Genomic DNA, 15,068 nt, shown 5'->3' on the forward strand with positions numbered 1-15,068 from the left:
ACTGAAGAAGCAGCATTCAGAAAGCCGACAAGAATAAAATGTACCACCACCACGACCACCACCGCAAGATCTCTCAGCCTCGAGCCTGGTTGAGCCTTTAGGGCTCTTCTTGGGCTGGTAATCGAGAGGGAGCAGGTCTACAGAAGACACTCTTGTCATGCCGATTGTTCAGAAATGGCTTGATCTCAGGAAGGAGTCCAAACCCACCAGCCTCACCAAAGATTGGCTTTGACACAGGAGCTTCGTGGTGCAGTGGTTAAACTGCTGTCCTGCAGCCAAAACTGTGGTCAAGACCTGAGGTTCAATCCCAGGTAGCCAACTCAAGGTTGACTCGGCCTTCTATCCTTCCGAGGTTGGTGAAATGAGTACTCAGCTTGCTGGGGGAGGGGCAATGTGTAGCCTGTATAATTAAAATTGTAAACCGCCCAGAGAGTGCTTGTAGCACTATGGGGCGGTATATAAGTCCAATAAATAAATAAATAAATAAATAAATAAATAAATAAAATGAGAGTCCAGCATGCCATCCGCTGGACTCTCCGGGGGAGAAGGACCGGCAGGAACCCGATGGTGGCCGGCGCAACTTGGCGGATGGCTCTGGGGATGCAGCAAAATGTGATGCTGGAGTGAAGGACACACACACACACACACACACACACACACACACACACACACACACACACACACACACACACACGCACGCACGCACGCACACACACACACACACACACACACACACACACACACAGAGTGTTGTTTATCCTAAGGACAGCCCTTGGACTGGAGCTGACAACGTGGGGACTGACAGAGGACGTTTGCTCCGGAGAAACAGAGGAGACCTGGCTGCAGGAAAGGGCCCAGCGCCAGGGGGTCAAGAAAAGGAGCCACACCACAGTGGCAGAAAGTGTCACAGGAGAGGAACCCGCTGGCAAAGTCCCGGTTATGGGAGCAAGGCCGTCCTGTCAGCTGCAGTGGGAAGTCGGGGCTGATTCACGGTGTGTGTGTGTGTGTGTGTGTGTGCCGGGGGCCTCTGCGGTCTCCCACCCTTCGCATCCTGGGCACGTCGTCAGGAGTGTACCTGGCATTTCATGAGGTAGCCGCCGACCTCACTTATTCCCATAGCGTTCCAGCCACGAAACGAAGGGGAGAGCTGGAAGGGGCTCCTACCACAGCTGGAAACCCACCGCCAGAGCACCCCTGACCGGTGGCCATCCCAACCTCCGTTTCTGAACCCCCCAATGAAGGAAAAGCCACACACACACACACACACACACACACCACCACCCCAGGCTGTCCCGCTCTTGGTGTCCAGAATCTCCCTTTGCTGGGGGGGGGGCGGTGGCGGTGGTGGCAATGGGCAGCCGGAGTAATTAAATTGTAAACTGCCCAGAGAGTGCTTTGAGCGCTATGGGGTGGAACATAAACAGCAAAGGTTGCCTTCTTGTCATTTCTTTTTATTACTTGATGTCCTACATTTCGGAACGGCTGAAAACAAAATGGCTCCATCTTCCAGGGGACTGCTCTTCAAGTATTTATTTATTCATTCATTCATTCCACTTGCTTGTATACCACCCAATTTACTGAAAGCACTGCTCTGGGTGGTTCACAATAATATACGAAACCCAAATACACACAGACACACAAAACAGCACAATGAACAGGCACACACCGACGGCCAACCAGTGAACCGTGCTTCTAATGAAGGCAGAGGGAGAATCTCTCCAAAGGCTTCTTCGAAGAGAGAGGCCTTCTGACAGCTTTTTCAAAGGCCAGGAGGGAGGAGGAAGCCGGCCCATCTCCACAGGGAAGCTCTTCTAAAGATGTGGGGCCGCTACCACGCGGGCTTGTTCCTCACGGAGACCTTCTCCGTCTCCCTTGGAGTGGCCACCCAAAGGAGTCCCTAGGAGCCACTCCACAGAAGGTCTGGGTAACAGGAAGCCCCACCGGCGCGGGACGGCGTGGCTCCCGCAAGCGCCCACTCGGCCAAGAGCAGGCGGGTTTCCTTCCCATCGTGGTTTACGCAGGGGCAAGCCTGGTAGAAGGGGCCCCGTCCTGGGATGTCCTGCTCAGCCGAAGCTCAAATGGAGACTCCCCTGGGACTTCTTGTTGTCGTTTCGCACATACAAGCGATAAAGTTGATCTGGGCTCAAAAATGGGATAGCTTGTCAGAGGCATTATGTGAGGACTCGAGAAGATAGGTTAAAGAAAGGAGGAACATGTTTTATGATTGAACCCAGAAACAGAATATGAGAATATAATATACATTATGGATTTTAGTACTGTAACACAGCTATGGAGTCAAGATTATAGTAGAGACTGCATTATTGCAAACACTTCCCTGTGTGTATGTTTTGTGTGGTGTGTTTTTCCTCCCCCCCCTCCGTATTTGTATTCCTTTGATTGCTGTCTGTTTGTTGGTTATATAAGGGGGTGGGGGAGACTTCTTGTTTTTTAAATGGCCGGAGCCCCAGGGAAGAGCTCAGGCCGAGGCAGGCTCCCTTCTCGGCCACGCCCGGCACATGGAACGTCCTCTTGGAAGGCCTGCTAAAGTGACTGAATGAATCGGAGAAGTTCTAAAACACGGAACCTTTTTTTAAAAGCTGGAATCATCTTCCTCCTCCTCTTAAAAGGGCCGAGCTGGAAGGGACCCTGCAGACCGTCGTGTCCGGCCCCCGTCCAAGAAGCCCAGAGGGGAATCGAACTCCCAGCCGCCCCAGGCTCTCCAGCCAGAGACCTGGCCAGGGGCTGGAAAGGACAGACGGCAGACCGCTTGTTCCTGCCGATCCTTGAAGGCGAAATCCGCGGGAAAAGAGACCCAGGGCGAAGAAGAACACCTCCGAAGTCCACCTCTTGGGGAAAGGAAGAGCAAGAACCACGATGGGTTGGTGTGTGAACTGGTGTGTGAACTGGTGGGAGGGGGAAGAGACCAAGCAGAGCCCCCCTCAAAGCCCAATGTGTGTGGGGGGGAAAGGAAAGCCCATCTTGAATGGATCAGGGCCCAAGGCGGGAGACAGAGCAGCGGAGGCTGCCAATGGGGGTGGGGTGGGGTGGGGTTCAGCCTTTTTCCCCGTGGACTGATGGGAAGGAAGGATCAACCAGTTGAAAATGAGGACCCTTGACCAGGTGGGCAGGTGGGTATAACCAGAAGAAACACGTGCAATTAATCAGGATATTCGTTTACGTTTAGGACAAAGAACAGATATCAGTTGTGAATGCCTTTGTGTCAGTTTAAAAAGGACAAAAGATTTTCAAGTTGAAATCCTAGCAGAAGCATTCCAGGAAGAATATACTGTAGTTACATTCACCAAAACCAAACCAAATCAGTACATACTGAAATTTTTCCTAGGCAAAGCTGAATTGGATGAGAGGATTCTGCTGCCGTGAGAGATGCCATCAAAAGAGATACGAACCCACCCCCCCACCCCCCAGCAAACCTCTTTGAATGACATCTCTGTGGCATGGAAAAACCAAGACTGGTGAAACAAGCAGCCAGGCCAAGCGTCCGCCCGCCCCGCCCGCCCCGGCTTTTCGAAGGAGACCTAAACGTGCTCAATGATGTGGCAGCAAAACTTGCAAATCAAAGTATCATTAAAGCAGAAACGAAAAGATCGTAACTACCTAACCCAGCATATTGCCGGTGGTCCGGATAAGAAGGTCAAGCAGAACCTCCTCTGAGATCCCAGATGGGTCGGTCCTGGGAAGGCTCAGGAGAAAGACGAGTGGAGAGAAGGCTGTGTCAGGGAGAGGGAACGTCCTTCTCTCCCCTGGGGAGACAAAGGGAATCAGGACTGAAGATTCAGGGGGAGTCTTGGGAGGGGGGCGGGGGGGGGAGAAGCTTCTTCACTCAAGATGCAGTGATGGGTTTCTGCTGTTGTTCCACGGACATTCCTAAAGCTTCCTGATTTCTGGTCGGTCCTGGTTCCCTCTTGCCCAGTTGCTAACCGCAAGAGGGTTCCTCGTGGGTGGATAACGTGGAGACAGCCCCCCCCTCCCCAGGGACTGGCATCACCCTAGGCACCATCTCTCTGGATAAGCAACGGGGCATCCTCCTGCTGTAACAAATTCCCAGGGGCTTCTGGGTGGTGCCTCCATGCTGACCCATTGTTTTGGACTCCAAGAAGCTTCGTAAGCACAAAGAAGTGGTTCCCAGCAACCCATTTTCTGGCCAGTTAGACTATTCTGCCCTAGATGGAATAGCTTTCTCCATAATCTAGTGCATGTTAGCAATTTGGTCTCTAGTTGCTCTGCCTCTCACTCATTTCACACACTAGCAAGATTATACTCAGACTCCTCCAAGATAGGCATCAGCAGTATGTGGACCGCGAACTCCCAGAAGTACAAGCTTGTGAGGCTCCCAAAGTGGAAGCCATGGTTGGAGTGCCGCTGCTCCCGAAGAATAACAGCCAGACCCAGACTTCCCCCCCACCATCCCCACCGCGACGGGAGGAGAAAGGAGTGGAAACCCCTGATTGGGGAGCAGAGTGCGGCGGAACCCTTACCCTGAGCAAGGGGGTAGATACCCGGGACCTAGAAGAGGAAGTGAAGGGGTTAAAGATTACCCGCGAAACGGGACGGATTCAGGCGGGAAAGAGAGGGGAGGAGATAGAAGCGGGGATGGGGGATATAAGGGGAAGACCAAAGGATATTCCAGGCGGTTGGGAGTGGGTCTGGATGGAGGACCCCTGGACCCACAAGTGGGAGCAGGTCAGAGTACCCCATGAGGAGGCAGAAAGACGTCGCCAACTGGGGCTGAAACCGCGCCCGTCTTACTGGGGTGAGACGGAGGCGAAAGAGTGGCGCAGGAAACTGCGGGAGGAGCGAGAGGCGGTTGCCAGAGAATTGGAACGCAAGCGCCAATGGCACATCGCCGAGTTGAGGAAGCTGGGGGGTTACCCGGCCCCTGGGGCTTCACAGTAGAAGACGGATCCTCTTGGGACGGCTGGAGTGGAGACGAGGAGACCCTACCCTTGATTTCCCTGGAAGAAGAAGTGAACACTGGGCCAGGGCCTGTGCCGCCTTCAACAGGACCCTGGAACCCAGAGAACTCTAACCCATTTGTACATAGTTTGTGGACTCCTTCCAAGCCGAACCTTGGACTCCAAATGTCCCTGAACCCTTTCATGGGTATAGTTACCGATGATGTTAAAGTTGAAATAAATACGTTGTCGTTTGATATTCCTCAAGAGTCTCGTCCGTTTATTGGAGAAAAGACAGCCCACACATATGAACCCTCACATATTGGCGCCCAACGCGGGGGGCTGTCAGCCCCTCAAGAAACGGATGGATGGATACGACAAATAACAGAAGGTCAAGAGGCACTGATGAGACAACTGGCGGACCAGCAGAAACTAATCATAGATCAACTAAGTAGAACACAAATAGGACTATCCGCCAAGGCAGCAGCAACGGAAGGAAGAGGGGCCATCGCACACCGGCCACCAATCAAACTCCAAAAGATGGGTCCCCAAGACGATCCGGCGGCGTTCCTGAACATATTTGAACGTGTGGCGGTGTCAGCGCAATGGCCAAAGGACCAGTGGGCCCTTATCGTGACGCCCTACCTGACGGGCTTACCCCAAGAAATAGTGGACACGTTAGACCCAGAAGACGCGGGAGATTACGAAAAGGTCAAGACGGCAATCCTTAATACGCTGAATCTGAATGAGGAAGCCTATCGCAGACGATTTAGGGAGCTACGACTGAAGCCGGGCACACACCCACGAACGGTGGCGCAAAAGATGAGAGTGAACGCCACGAGATGGGTACAACCGAAGGGAAAAACGGCGGAACAGGTGCTAGAGTTAATGATACTGGAGCAATTAGTATCAACGCTGAGCCCCGGACCCAGGAACTGGGTGGTGAAACACAAACCGACGTCGGTAGAAGGCGCTGTTACGCTACTGGAAGACTATCTAGGAGCGGAAGATCCATGGTTAAACCGCCCTGCGGCAGGGGGAGAGAAACCCCGGAGCAAAGACAAGATGGCGGAGGCAGCGATCACAGGAGCTCCACGAGGGACCCAGATGACGACTCCTAAAAAACAAGGCCCCGACCGCATCGAGTACGTGAATACAACGGGGTCGCGAATCCCCCGCCCGACGATCACGACGGACCCGGCGAAGAGCAAGCTAGCGCCCACCAGGAACCAGACGAAGGAAAAGATGACCGCCTGCTTCGGCTGCGGCCAGTTCGGCCACATCCGGAAGTTCTGCCCGGCAGAAGAATATGCATGGGCCAACATTTACGCGAACGCCGCTAAGGTGGGTGAGAAGTTCCATCCCGGGTGGGTGGTAACAGCCGAGGTCAACGGCCAGAGAAAAAGGGCCCTAATAGACACTGGGTGCACCTGATCGTTGGTACGAGAACTAGAGGGACCGAGACTAGGGGAGACGGTGGTAGTAAGGTGCATCCACGGGGACGCCAAGGAATATGATACGGCCAGGGCAAACGTGACTATCGGAACTCAGGAGGCAACCTTGGAGGTGGGAGTTGTCCCTGGCTTAACCCGCGAGATGCTGTTGGGCAGGGACTGGCCAGGCCTAGAGGATTTGGCGTGACGAGCAGAAGACGGATTGGTTGGTGAAAGAAGCGAGGGAGAAGGGGAAGGAGAAGTAATGCAGTTGTCCAGAGATCAAGTAAGGGGCCTGCAACAAGACGATCCTTCCCTGGAGTCATGTTTCCAAAAAGCCAACCCAGAGGGAGAGACCCCGGTGAATGGGGAAGGGTTTGAGGTGCGACGGGGACTGCTGTACCAAATACGCCGAGGGGAACAGGGGGAGGAGTCAACCCTGGTAGTCCCAGACCACTTGAGGAGCTGGGTGATGCATTGGGCCCACGATTTGCCAGTGGCTGGACATTTGGCCGCACAGAAAACTTTGGCCCGCATCCGCCAGAGGTTTTTCTGGCCGGACATGGTGAAGCACGTCGAAGAATACTGTAAATCATGCCCAAAATGCCAGCTAACACAACCCAAAACCGGCCCAGGGGCGGGCCTGGTTCCTATGCCATTGGTGGATAGACCCTTTGATCGAATTGCCATGGACATTGTTGGGCCCCTGACCAAATCTGAAGGGGGGCATCAATACGTGTTGGTGATAATTGACTATGCTACACGATACCCGGAAGCCCTCCCATTGAGGTCAACCACGGCGAAAGTATTGGCTAAAGAACTATTGGGGGTATTCTCGAGGGTGGGGTTCCCGAAGGAGGTACTAACGGACCAGGGGACCAATTTCATGAGTTTAACGTTCAAGCAAATGTGGGAACTATTAGGGGTCAAACCCCTCCAGACTTCCATTTACCATCCCCAGGCCAATGGCTTGGTGGAAAGGTTCAATCGGACTCTGAAGGGAATGTTGAGAAAGGTGGCGATGGAACATCCCAAAAAATGGCACATGTTTGTTAACCCTCTAATGTTTGCAGTGCGAGAAGCCCCTCAATCCTCGACGGGTTTCTCGCCATTTGAATTGTTGTATGGGAGGAAGCCAAGGGGAGTGCTGGACCTAATCCGCGAAAAGTGGGAGGAAGGAGAAGATGCATCACGGAATGCCCTGCAGCAAATAGTAGAGATGAGGAACAATTTGAAATTAGCCTGGGAGGTGGCCCAGGAAAATCTAGCCCAAACTCAGGGGAAACAGAAAGAGCGATATGATAGAAAGGTGAAGCCTAGGGAATTTGAGAAAGGGCAGAGAGTATTGGTGTTGTTGCCTACCGAGACTTCCAAATTTCTGGCAAAATGGCATGGGCCTTATGAAGTGGTTTTTTTTTTTAATTTTTTTTTTTATTTATAATTAAAAAGTACAAAAAATAATAATAAAAAAACCCGAAAAATACAAAATACCTACTACTACAAAAAAACAAACTGTAAATTACGAGACTATAAATTACAAAACATAACAGTGAACCCATCACCCTCAGGACTAGCATTACACTTCTTTCCATCCATTTTCATTCCAAAATTTCAATGTTTCTTCACTCGGTGTATACCCCCTCCCTCTCCGAAATACATGTTCTAAAAATACGTTCCATATTTTTTTAAAGTCATTATTTTTCATTTGGCCCCTGCTTATTTTCATATCGCATGTCAGTTTATCATTAATAGCCATATCCCACAATTCTCTATACCATTCCTCAAGGTTAAATTGATTTTCATTTCTCCAATTCCTTGCCATAATTATCCTTGCAGCCGTAATCATTATTATTATTAAATCCTTATTTTCATTCACCAATTGCTCTTTACTCAAATTCAATAAAGCTGTTATTGGGGACATTGAAATATTCAATCCCATAATTTCAGTTATTTCCCTAAATATTACTTTCCATTCTTTCTTTCTTTTTTCACATAGCCACCACATATGTAAATACGTCCCCTTCTCTTTTTTACAACTCCAACATAATGATGACACAGTTTTATCCATCATATTCATTTTGACCGGCGTTAAATACCACCTCCATATTACTTTATAGCAGTTTTCTTTTATCCTTACTGACATGTTCTTCATAATTCTCTGATCCCATATTTTATCCCATTCTTCTCCTATTACTTCTTCATCCAAATCATTTTGCCATTGCATTTTTAACCCTACAGTACTCTGTTCTACTTGATTTAATAATTTATATATTTGACTTACAGTTCCTTTTCTTTCTGTTTTTTCCTCTGATTTCAATCTTTTTTCTATAATTTCTTCAAATTTTGTCATTTTTCTACCTTTCCCTTCTTTAGTATACCATTCTCTTGTCCACTTTTCTAATTGAATTAGATTTAACCATGAATACCCTTCTCCCCCTAATATCTTTTTTATATCCCCTTTTTCTTTTATCTTCTCTGTCCAGTCTTTTAATCTACTTATCTGTTTGCTTTTTAATACATTCTTTAAATTTTTTAAATTTTCTGGGAAATTCCTTAAATCAACTACCTGAGATAAAGGAGATATCTGTGGACTCAATACCTCTCTAAATTCCTTCCAATTTTCCAACATGTTTCTTAAAAACGGATTTTTAATCTTTTTTATCCCTTCTGCAATTTTCTTTTTAAACAAGATACTTTCCACAGTTTCTCGTATTCCTTCCATCTCAATATCCATCCAGATTAAATTTTTATTATCCTTAATTATATCTGGGATATGTCTAAGCTGATTCGCTACATAGTATAATTTTATATTAGGTAATCCAAGACCTCCCTTTTTTTGTGCTACATACCATAATTTTTTATTAATCCTCCCTCGTTTATTTCCATTGCAATAACAATTTATCATTATCTGCCATTCTTTTAATTGTTTTTCTGTAATCTTTATAGGGAGCATCCAAAATATAAAATTTAATTTAGGGATTTTTTCATTTTACATAATGCAACTCTATCAAACCATGAAATTTTTAATTTCTGATATTCCTTTATCCTTCCAGTTATCTCTGTTTTTAATCTATCCAAATTTATTTTGATTATTTCTTGTAGGTTCCAAGTTATATTAATCCCCAAATATTTCATAACCTTTCCTATTTTACCTTCAAATATTGTTTTCACTTTATTTTCCTCTTCTTCTGAATGGTTTAACAATAAACATTCGGACTTCCCCCAGTTTATCCTTAATCCCATTATACTCTCAAATTCCTTCAAATGTATTTTCAACCTTTCAATTGTTTCAACTGGATTATTAACTATTAATAATGTGTCATCGGCAAATAAATTTATCTTACCATTCTCTTTATTATCTACCCCTCTAATTTGTTTATCTTCTCTAATTATCTGTGCCAAAATTTCAATTATCATTGTAAAAAGTACTGGAGATAGGGGGCAACCTTGTCTAGTGCCCCGACCTAAGTATATTGTTTCAGTGATACCATCGTTCACTATAACCTTAGCTGTATTCTGAGAATAAAGTTGGTGAATTATATGATTGAAATTAGATCCAAACCCTAAATACTTAATTAATGTCTTCAATGACTCCCATTCCACTGAATCAAAAGCTTTAAATATATCTAGTGATATTACTCCCGCCTTAGAATTACTTTCTTTCGCCAAGTTCATTACATTAAGTACCCTCCTCATTAAATCAGACATTTGCCTACCAAGTATAAATCCATTTTGGTCTTTTTCAATATATTTCCACATAAAACTATTCAATCTTTTTGCCATTATTGCCGTAAATATCTTAGCATCCTGATTTATCAATGATATTGGCCTATATGCATCCATGTTTGCAGGGTTTTTATCTGGTTTCAGTATTAAAACTATAAGTGATTCTCTCCATGAAAGTGGGATTTCTTCTCCCTTTAATATCTTATTAAATAACTCTTTTAATTTTGGTATAAGGATCTTTTTAAATACTTTATAATACTCTGGGCCTAGCCCATCTGTTCCAGGGGTCTTTCCTACTTTTAAACTGTTTATAATTTCCTCTATTTCCTTTTCCGTAATCATCTGCTCCATGACATTTTTATCATCATCTGAGATTTTTTTATTAAAATTATTTTTAATATACTCTTCAATTTTTATAGTGGAAGGATTTTTACTGCTATATAAAGTTTTATAAAACATTTGAAAAGCTTCAAGCTTCTCCTTTGTTTTATTACATCTTTCCCCCTTCATATCTTGTATTACTCCTATATTACTTTTATTCTTTTTTTTAGAAGACGCATTAGCTAATAATTTAGAATTCTTATTACTAAATTCAAAATAATTTCTTTTTAAATATATTAAATTTCTTTGTACCTTTTCTAAATGAATTCCTTCCAGTTCCTTTCTCTTTGCTTGTAATTCTATTATTGCTTTTTTATCCCTAGTTTTTATAACTATCTTTTCTAATTCCTTTATATTATCTTCTAATTCCTGTATTCTTTCCCCCTGTTTTTTCTTTATCATGTATGACATTTTACATGCATACCCTCTTGCCACAGATTTCATTGCATCCCATATTACCTTAGTTTGACTTCCCCCTTTCTCATTTATTTCCCATGTTTCATATAGATCCTTTTGAAATTTTTCAATTAGGTTTGGATTTCTAAATATACTCGTATCCATTTTCCACCTATTTGCCACTTTATAATCACATTTAATCATCAACTCCATTTTCACTCTGGCGTGGTCTGAAATTTGTATAACATCAATAACTGTTTCATTTACTCTAGGAAGCAAGTCATTAGACACAAATATATAATCTATCCTTGAATATGTGTTGTGCACCTGTGAGCTGAAAGAAAATCTTCTTTCATCCCCTTTTAACTCTCTCCATACATCTTTCAAATCAGTTCTACTTATTAATCTATTAAAACCTGTAGTTTTAGATTTCCTTTCCCCAGTCTGCAGCTTTGATTTATCTTTCGCCAAATCCATTACCATATTGAAATCTCCTGCTAATATTACTGACCCTTTTCTCAATTTATCCAACTTTCCCAATATATTTTCTAAAAATTCTTCTTGTCGCTCATTAGGTGCATACACATTTACAAGCGTAATCTCTTCCCCTCTCACTTTCCCTTGTATTATCAAGTATCTTCCTTGAGTATCTTTTTCTATTTTTTCAATCTGAAATTCACACTTTTTTGAAATTAATATTGCCACGCCTCGAGATTTAGAGGTTCCAAATGATTTTTCATAAATTTGAATCCATTTACCTTTCAGTTCATTGACACCTTCCTGTTTTTGATGAGTTTCTTGCAGAAATACAATATCATTATTACTTTTATTCAAAACACTCTGTATCTTAGCCCTCTTTGAGTTAGATCCAAGGCCTTTTACATTCCATGTAAGAAAATTTAAATATTTAACCATATTTCAATTTACTTGTTACTATTTTTTTTACTAATACTAGTCCTGATTGGTGTACCCTTGCTCCCCTTATTACGAAACAAAAAACTAAACACAAAAATAAGCATAAACATAAAATCCTACTACCTTTACCTACCCCCCCACTACTAATATTTCTCCCCCCCATACTTCGCAAAATTTCTTCCGGTCTTCTCTACTGACCCTGGGGGGGGGGGACATGTCTGTCTCCTCCGCCGCGGCTCTCTCCCTCTCTCGCTTTATAATATTATATAAATCCATACTGTATATATTTATATACTTACATACGCACACACATACGTATATATATATACACATACACATATATATGTATATATATATATCCTTACCCATACACTCGTATACATTTCATAATATGTACTGTTATCACATAAACAGGAAAGGCAATGTAGCTAATAATAATAATCAAAACATTATTTTAAAACATAGGATGAGAAGGGAATGTCACTATCTAACTTTCATAGAATTTTTTTTTTAAATAAATATTTCTTCCCAGATTTTTTCCATCTAGATCTATACATCTATTTCCATATTGTTCCTCTATATTCGGTTTTCTCCTTTTTGTGTCTCATTTGCTCTTATTTATTCCCGATTGTTCCTCCCCTTCTCTTTTTTTTCCACTTAAATTTACCCTCACTGGGTATCTCCCTTTAAGTCCCATTGTATCTTCTCCTTACGATATCATTCCCTTCTCATCCCTTCTTCCCTCCTTTTCTTTCTGGTTTACCCATTGATTCTTGTCTTTTTTTTTTCTACTAAGAATTCATCCTACCAGACCCTCTCCATTTATCTCAATTACATTTTAAATTATGCCTAAAAACTTTTACTCCTTTGATTTTCCACGTCCCCTAGTCTTCCTTGGTTGTTTTGGAATTGCTCCTTGTTTTTCCTTTTCCTGTTCTTCTTCTAGTTGTCGTTCCTCTTCTTCTTGATCTTGTTCTTGTTCTCCCTCGCCCTTATCGCTCTCAATTGAATCGCGCTCCATTGTTTCATCTTCCTCAGATTCCTGATTTGACCCTGATTTCTTCATCAGCCTCATCTGCTCCTCCCACTCTTTTCTTGTTAATATTCCAGAATCCTTTAAGAAGTCTAAAGCCATTTGAACGGATATAACTTTGTTAAATTTTCCATCGTGATGAATCTTTAGGAACAAAGGGTATCCCCAACTGTATTTCACACTTTTTTTTTGCAGAATAGATGTGATAACTCTCATTTTTCTGCGAAATTGCATTGTCTCATGCGAAAAATCGTTAAAAATCTGTACTGGATATTTAGCAATCACCAAGCTTCCTGGATTCTCCCGTAACGCTTTCATTAACTCCTCTTTTTTTCTCAAGCTTGAAAATCTAATTAAAATATGACGGGGTTGATCTCTGCGTTTAGGGCCCACTCTATGTATTTTATCTAGATCGTAAACAGTCCAATCTATTTTTGGTAGTGTCTTTTTCAACCATTCCAGTACCAGCTCTGTTAGTTCCTTCTCTTTAGGGCCCAAATCTGGAAGACCTTTTATTCTGATGTTATTACGGCGATTATAATCCTGTGTTGACACCATCCGATGCTGTAGATCAGTAGTCACAAGCTCGTTATCCATGATTCTAGTAAAGTTCCTGTTGGCTTGACTCTGCAGCTGTTGTAAATGTTCTTCAGTTTTTTTAACATGAGAGTCTAATTTTTTACTAACTTCTTTACTTCGCTCTTGATTGGCTGAAATCTGCTTTGTCATATCATCCACTTTTTGTTCTATATTGTCCACTTTTTGATTCATTTGCCGAATGGATTCAGACAACTTAGTAATTTCTTCCAAGACCAGCCTCATCTCTGATTTCTCCCCCTTCTGGGCCATCTCTGAATCTGCTTCTTCTTTTAACAAACTCTCCAAACGTTTATCTGAAGGCTTACTTCTTGAAACTGAAGATTCCCGCCTTCTAAATCCTTTCTCCTCAAACCGCCTCTGCATGTATTTTCAATAAGATTTCATTAGCTTTTTTTTTTGGAAGCTTTGACTGCTATTTTCGCTGTTACCAGCAGATGGCGCTTATGTATCTTATTGAGAGTTGAGGGCTTGGGCTTCACTTTTGTGAACACGTTGCAAAAGCGAAAGTGAAAGAGTCTATTTTTATTTTACTCTTAAAGTCTTGCGATGTAGCTCTTTACCAAAAATATTTCACCATCATGGCATTTATAACAAAGATTAATGAGTTCGCCTTCTCTCTTTATTGGATTTATTTCCCTCTACTCCCGGCTGCGTTTAATGTCCACTCTTTCTCTTTTTTCCCAAGATAATCTCCTCGGCAACTAGATAAAAGTTCCAATTAGTGCTTTCGAAAGGTAAAATGAAAACACCGCCTGTTCATTATGCCACTTTGCCAAAAGAAAACAAGCTTTGTTGCAAGCCTTGGTGGGAAACTCTCGTCCGCAGGATTCCCCCGCTGAGATTGCTGTTCCTCCCTCCACGGCCGGCTGTATAACTTTTTTAATGAAACAGGCTACTTTTACTTTCTTCTCCGTTGCCCGAGGATATCGCAAGATTAAAAAGTCACTTACATATCAGAAAGCCTTATGAAGTGTTAAAGCGGATCAGTGAGGTGGACTACGAAGTAGAAACCCCAGATAGAAAAAAGAAAAGGCAGGTTTTTCATGTGAACCTACTAAAAGCGTGGGTAGACCGTGAATGCTTCTTCGATGGGGAAACGGATGAGGAATTGGGACCTGAGGTGGGGCAGATGCGGGAAGAAGAAGACATTACTGTGGGCGAACTCCTGAACCCCGCCCAAAAAGGGCAAGCCCTCTCCCTGAAAGCTGAATTTCCACAGGTGTTTTCCAAGGTCCCGGGCCAAACGAATCTGGTAGAGCACACCATTGAAACCGACCCCGGAGTGGTGGTAAGGGAGAATGGTAGAACGTGGCCCCATCACGTAAAGGCTCTAATGGAAAAGGAAGTAGAAGACATGTTGAACATTGGAGTGATAGAACCCGCCAAGGGCCCATGGCGCAGCTTCCCGGTCATTGTACCCAAACCTGATGGGTCTTTAAGGTTCTGTGTGGATTTTCGAAAAGTCAATGCGGTTTCCAAATTTGATGCGTACCCCATGCCCAAGGTGGGGGACCTGCTGGATAAATTAGGGAACGCCCGATACCTGAGTTCAATCGATTTAACTAAGGGATATTGGCAAATTCCCGTAAGGGCTCAGGATCGTGAGAAAACAGCCTTCTGTACCCCCAAGGGGCTCTTCCAATTTGTTAAGATGCCATTCGGGCTACACGG

The sequence above is a fragment of the Pogona vitticeps genome, chromosome 1, assembly GCF_051106095.1.
Source record: "Pogona vitticeps strain Pit_001003342236 chromosome 1, PviZW2.1, whole genome shotgun sequence".
In the NCBI taxonomy this organism is placed as follows: Eukaryota; Metazoa; Chordata; class Lepidosauria; order Squamata; family Agamidae; genus Pogona; species Pogona vitticeps.